At 49.5% G+C, this 6,136-nt stretch overlaps 1 protein-coding gene across 1 annotated transcript in view; it reads left to right on the top strand.

Moving 5' to 3' along the window:
• Nucleotides 1–834: 834 nt before the first annotated feature.
• Nucleotides 835–6,136, top strand: part of P2RY6 (pyrimidinergic receptor P2Y6) — a 56,712-nt gene continuing 51,410 nt past the window's right edge. The window contains 1 exon segment of the mRNA XM_082411313.1: nt 835–5,840. The gene's annotated coding sequence lies outside the window, so the exon portion shown is untranslated.

Below are 6,136 nucleotides of genomic sequence, written 5' to 3'. Positions count from 1 at the left end.
CAGTCCCCCTGAGTGATTTTCCTAGAGCATCCCTCACCTGGCTTGGGAGTGGGAAAGCCCTTGTCCGGCCCCCTCCCCCGTCCCACTAGGTTGTGAACTCACAGCTGCAGAGATGTCAGGTGTTCAGCTTGTAGAGTCAAGAGTGATGGGGGGGGACTTCCCTGGTGGCACAGTGGATAAGACTCTGTGCTCCCAATGCAGGGGGCCCAGGTTCGATCCCTGGTCAGGGAACTAGATCCCACATGCATGCCGCAACTAAGGTGACAGTGAGCTGCAACTAAGGAGCCCTGGAGCTGCAACTAAGGAGCCCACCTGCCACAACTAAGACCTGGTGCAACTAAATAAATAAATAATACTTTTTTAAAAAGAGTGAAGGGTGGTAGAGAGCTGGGGTAATAAACTCAGAGAAGGTATCTAACCCCAATTGTTTTCAGGTTACTTTAGTAGGTGGGTAATTTACCCCTCTGTGTCCTCAGCTTTATGTCCTGGAGCCAAATTCCAAATCAGCAGCCACATGAAAAGTCCTACCTCACTGTGGGATTAAACTGTCAGACCAGCCTTTGTGACCAAAGCAATTGCAAAATGTGGGGGAGGAAATTAAAAGTCGTCACCCAGCCTGTGGTAGTGTGTGTGTGTGTGTGTGTGTGTGTGTGTTTATGTCTGTGTTTATGTCACACACAGTGGTCACATCTGTGTGTGAGGGAGAAAGCTGAGGGGTAGGGGCTGTCCCGGCAGGTACCACATAGATACCTGGAGACAGAAGGGCCACAGGTGGGTGCCTAGCCTGTGGGAGAAAGAGAGGAACCAGGAAGGGTTGCCATGGAGTCAGACTAAAACCAGGAGATGGAAGTAGACAGGGTTGGGGATGACAGGAAGAGATGGGAGTGGGGAGGGGATCCAGCTACCAGCTCTGTAGACCCCCTTTCCTTCTCTCCCTCGCCATTCTTCCTCCCTTTCCTTCAGTTTCCCTCCCTCCCTACTTCCCATTTCCCTTACCCTTTTGTTCCCTGTCCCCAGAATTCCTGGGAACAAAGGAAATCAAAAGGGACAGTTCAGAGCTTCAGACATATCCCTTCAACCTGAGCGCTGGCTCAGCTCCCTTGCCTGGCTGTGCTTAGTCTACTGTGAGTCCTGGGTTCATGGATGCTGCCCTGCTGCCCCCTGGTGCCCAGAGCTGGCAGCAGAGGCAGGAATGGGGGCTGGGGTCCAGACTCTCGCCTGTGGAGTGATGAGAAGAAAATGATCCTGCTGGCAGCCAGGTTGTTGGAGTGTGCGAGATAGGGGTAGGACTGAGAATTGAAACTGGGAACACATTTTGCAAAACATACCTGATTTACAAAACAGTTAACAGTGCCTGACCAAGCCGTGATGTCCATCTCAGACTAAGCTCACACTTGAAAACACCCATGTATTTAGACCCACATGTTCCAAGAGAAAACCACAGGCAAACTGATTTAATAGTAATTCTCCACGAGGGCTCCTGTGTTCTCAACATAAGATCTCTGACTCTTCCAGCAACTTCCTGCTTTGCAAATCCTGACCAATCTCTGCCAGAGACCATCCTTTGACTCACTCCAGCCCCACAACCCTATAAGCACCCCTTCCTTAACTCCTCCCTTTGGAGACACCCCAGGGAATCCCCTGATGGGAAGTCTTTGCTGCAGCAAGTGATAAGCCCGACCTTGTTGGCTACAGGTGTGTTCCTGATGGTGGGGGCTGATCAGCATTGACAAGAGGTTGCTGCCTCTTCCTGGGTGAGAGCAGGTGACGTTTCAGATCTCCATTCCAGCCAACCTGTCCCTGTGAGCTTGCAAGGACTCCCCATCTAGCGCCCTAGAGCCCCTAGCTGATCCATCCACTCTGCACCAGCACTGTGGGGTATTTTATTCCCTCAGAGGAGCATGTGTCCGACTGCTGGTTTTGTGAAGGTAAGACTGAGGGGCAGATACAGCTGCTCCATCCTCAGGGCGCTGCCCCTCTGAGGTCCAATGTCCCAGCTTGGGGTTTCAAAGTTACCGACTTGATCCTCATTGGTTCTGCCAGGAGTGGCCCCTGAGGACAGCTCTACGATGTTCTCTGGCCATGGGTATTCCTTTGACCTCCTGCTTACCTTCCAGAGGCCCCAGATGGTGTCCCCCACCTTCACTGGCTGCCAGGAAGACACCCAAACCCTGGGTCTGAGGACACAGCTGAGTGTTGGGGAGTGGGGCTAGAGAGGCCCTCCCAAAGGACTTGCAGATCTGGGGCTGGGCTCTAGGCCTTGAGGACCAGCCCCTCCATTTGGTCTGGGAGCTCTTCTGAAGGGAAGTCAGAATCTTCTCCCCTCTCTGAAGCTGGGGTCTCTGAAAAGGTTTATCCCGCCAACAAGGGTCCTATCTGTACCTCCCTAACACCCTGACATCATTTGCATCCTCCCCCCAACGTCCAGAGATGGAGAGATCACTCCCTCCTAGGCAACCCCTGTCCCTGTGGGAGAACCCTCCTCACAGGAGCCCTGTCTCCCCAGCATGGCCTTAGGGGCACACGGCACACCTGCCCTCAGCCCAGGGCAGCCACGGGAAGGTGTCACCATGACCCCGAGTTGGCTCTTCTCCAGGCTGGCACCCCCAGCTCCCTACCCTGCCCCACTCCAGGACCTCCACCCCTACCAGAAGCCCTGCCCTCTGTATGCCCCCAGTCCTTGCCTCCTCGAATGGCGGCCTCTACAACTGGACTCCATCCCCTGGGAGGTGTGACTGAGCTCAGCTGCTCCTCCCAGCGCCCCCTGTGACACCATCTGGGAAGAAGTAAGAGCTTACCCACCACCCACGAGATGCCTGTGATTTGGATCCCACCAGTATGGCAGTAGGTAAAATGCATCTGACTCTCAATCATGAGGAAGGGGAGGCCCTTGGGATAGAGTGGGAAGCAAAAATTAAGGAGGGAGTCTCAGCCAGCCCTCCAGGCCCCACCCCACATCCTCACCCCAGACCCACACACCTTGTCCACAAGCTTTCACGCCACCTAAACCCGGATGCCCTCATCCACGAGGCACAGAAGCACATAAACCTTGGAGACTTACATTTGAATCTTGGCTCTGCCACTCATTTATCAGATGACCTTGGGCATCTCAGTTTCCTAGTCATAAAAAAGAGGGATAATCACACTCACTTTACATTCTGTTTGCTTGTTTGTTTATTTATTTGTTTGTTTATTTATTTATTTATTTATTTATATTTTTGGCTGGATTGGGTCTTTGTTGCTGCGCGTGGGCTTTCTCTAGTTGCAGCGAGCGGGGGCTACTCTTCGTTGTGGTGCGCGGGCTTCTCATTGTGGTGGCTTCTCTTGTTGCGGAGCACAGGCTCTAGGCACACGAGCTTCAGTAGTTGTGGCACGCAGGCTCAGTAGTTGTGGCTCACAGGCTCTAGAGCACAGGCTCGGTAGTTGTGGCTCACGGGCTTAGTTGCTCCGCGGCATGTGGGATCTTCCCAGACCAGGGATCGAACCCATGTCCCCTGCATTGGCAGGCAGATTCTTAACCACTGCGCCACCAGGGAAGTCCCTTATGTTTTATTTGTATTGTCTGTCTCTTCCTGAAAGCTCCCAAAGGACAGGGGTTTTTGTCTAGTTTTGTCACTGCTTTACCCCCAATGCCTAGAACGGTGCCTAGTGTATAGTAGGTGCACAACAATTACTCATTGAATGAATGAATGAGATTCATAGTGAGGAATAAACGAGATAAACCATGTAACTGTTTTGCAGAACATCTAGTACCAGTGGGTACTCTTATATAATTCCTTTCCTTTGCAAAGCAAGTCAAATTATTTCATGTAAGTTTCACAAGGGCCCTTTGAGGCAGGAACCTTATTATTATTGATTCATTCGTTATTTATTCAACAAATATTTACCAAGAGCCTACTATGTTGTAGACATTGTTGTAGGTATTTGGAAATCATCAGTAAATGAAAAAGAAAGATCCTTCCCTCAGAGCTTATAGCCTAGTAGGGTGAGAGAGACAAAAAGCAACAGATATCATAAAGTGTAAATTCCATGCTGTGTTAGGAGGTGACAGGTGCTGTGGGAAAAACAGCAGAGTGGGAAGAGGGATTAGGAGGACATGGAAGATGTGATTTTTAAATAGGGTGGTCAGGTGAAGCCTCAGGAGAGGCTAAAAAGAGAGCATTCGAACAGACTTGAAGGAGAGCCTTCCAGCCGGAGGGAACAGTAAGTGCAAAGGTCTGGCTGCCAGAGGAAGGAGGCTGGTGCCTGGGGTGAAGACGGAAGAAGTGAAGTGGAGGCCACAGGTTGGTGGAATCTTGTAGGACAGTGAGTGAGGTGGAAAGCCATTGCAGACATACGGTGTGCCTTACATTTTAGAAGGCTAAATCTGGGTTCAGTGTGGTGAATAAACTACAGCGGGGTGAGGATGGGAGCAGCCAGAGCAGGAAGGAGCCAATGAAGAAATCCAGGTGAGAGATCTTGAGGATTAGGACCAGATGGAGGCAATGGAGGTGGTGAGAAATGCACTGATGCCAGATGTATTTTGAAGGAAGAGCCAGCAGGATACCTGACAGTTTTTTCTTGCAGGGTTTGGCAGGCAGTAAAATCGAGATCCAGAGAAGACCTAGTGAAGTGCCACACAGCTGGTCAGAGGGTGGCGTGGAGGAGTGGAGGATGGGGCCAGGGTGTCTGGAAGGTCCCCAGGTCTAGGGCAGAGTGGGAGAAAGGCTTCTGCTGCAGAAGGTCACAAACCAGCCCCAGGGCAGCTGGGCATTGATTTGATCAATGGCTTTTTTCCTCTTCCCCTGAATTCCCCTATGATGGCCTTTTAATTGGATCCATTTGTTCCAAGACCTTGGGCTGAGCAGACGCCAGAGTGTTTGCCTATTATCAAGTAGATTAGTAAATGGCCCTGGGTCCTGGGCTGCCAGCAAAGTCAGAGTAGCTGTACAGCGTCTCTGAGGAGTAACCCCAGGCCCTTAGTGCACTGCAGGTCTGTGCCAGGTGGCTTAACTTTGCCCATGCTGCCTCTCTGTCTGCAGTGTCCTTGTTCACTTGGTAAATGCCTCCTCCTCCTCCAAGCCTTGCTGATCACCATCCCTGCCTACGCTTGCTCATCTCCCTGGGCAGAGAACTCACACAAGTGCCGAGGAGGGATGCCTCACTGCAGGGCCTGCCTCTGACAGAGGACAAACATGGTCCAACTCAAGGTTATTAGGGAAGAGGGAGCATGTACTTCACCCAAACAGCATGGACATCACAATCCTGCTGAAGTAAAAGAGACTTTTCCGTTTCTCCCAGTTCCTCCTCAGGAGGAGGGGTAGGAGGGCAGAGAGAGGAGGAGGAGAGGAATTAGTGTTAAATTCACAAAACGGAAATGAGCTGGAAATGTAAGCTTGACCGGAGGGAAAGAAAACTGTCTCATGGCAATAACAAATTCAGACTGTTAAAAAAAATTGGTTAATTCCACCTTAGACATTATCTACCGATTTCCTCTATAAAAGATGAATATTTAGTTGTCTTCCCTCATCCTCCTGTTGCAATTTTTGGTTAAATCAATATTCAGTGCTTACATTTTTATGACTTTGAAAGTATTGTTGGCAGTTAACATCTAATAGTGTTCTATGATTACATTTTCTTTCTTGCATAACTTTTTGTTTCTCCTGGAGTTAATAACTGCCTTACTGTACACCCCTAAGAGGGACATATTCTAAGGACAATGAGAATTATAAAGAAATCTTAAACAGTGTTTGTAATCATATCATGAGTGGCTATTGAAACATGGCTCGTCTGAACTGAGATGCACATCTGCAAGCGTAAAACACACACTGGATTTTGAAGACTTGGTACAACAAAAAAAGGTAAAATATCTCATTAATTTTTCATATTGGTTACATGTTGAAATGATATTTTGGGTAGAATGGATTAAATAACATATATTACTAAAATCAATTTCATTTATTTCTGATTAATTTTTTAATACATTCTTTTTTTTAAATTTATTTATTTATTTATTTTTGGATGCGTTGGGTCTTCGTTGCTGCCCGAGGGCTTCCTCCCGTTGCGGCAAGCAGGCTTCTCATTGCGGTGGCTCCTCTTGTTGCGGAGCATGGGCTCTAGGTGCGCGGGCCTCAGCAGTCGTGGGTCACAGGCTCAG

The sequence above is a fragment of the Balaenoptera physalus genome (genome assembly GCF_965194825.1).
Source record: "Balaenoptera physalus genome assembly, chromosome: 10".
Lineage (NCBI taxonomy): Eukaryota > Metazoa > Chordata > Mammalia > Artiodactyla > Balaenopteridae > Balaenoptera > Balaenoptera physalus.
Note: the sequence above shows the minus strand (reverse complement) of the source record. Positions and strands in the feature narration are given on the sequence as shown.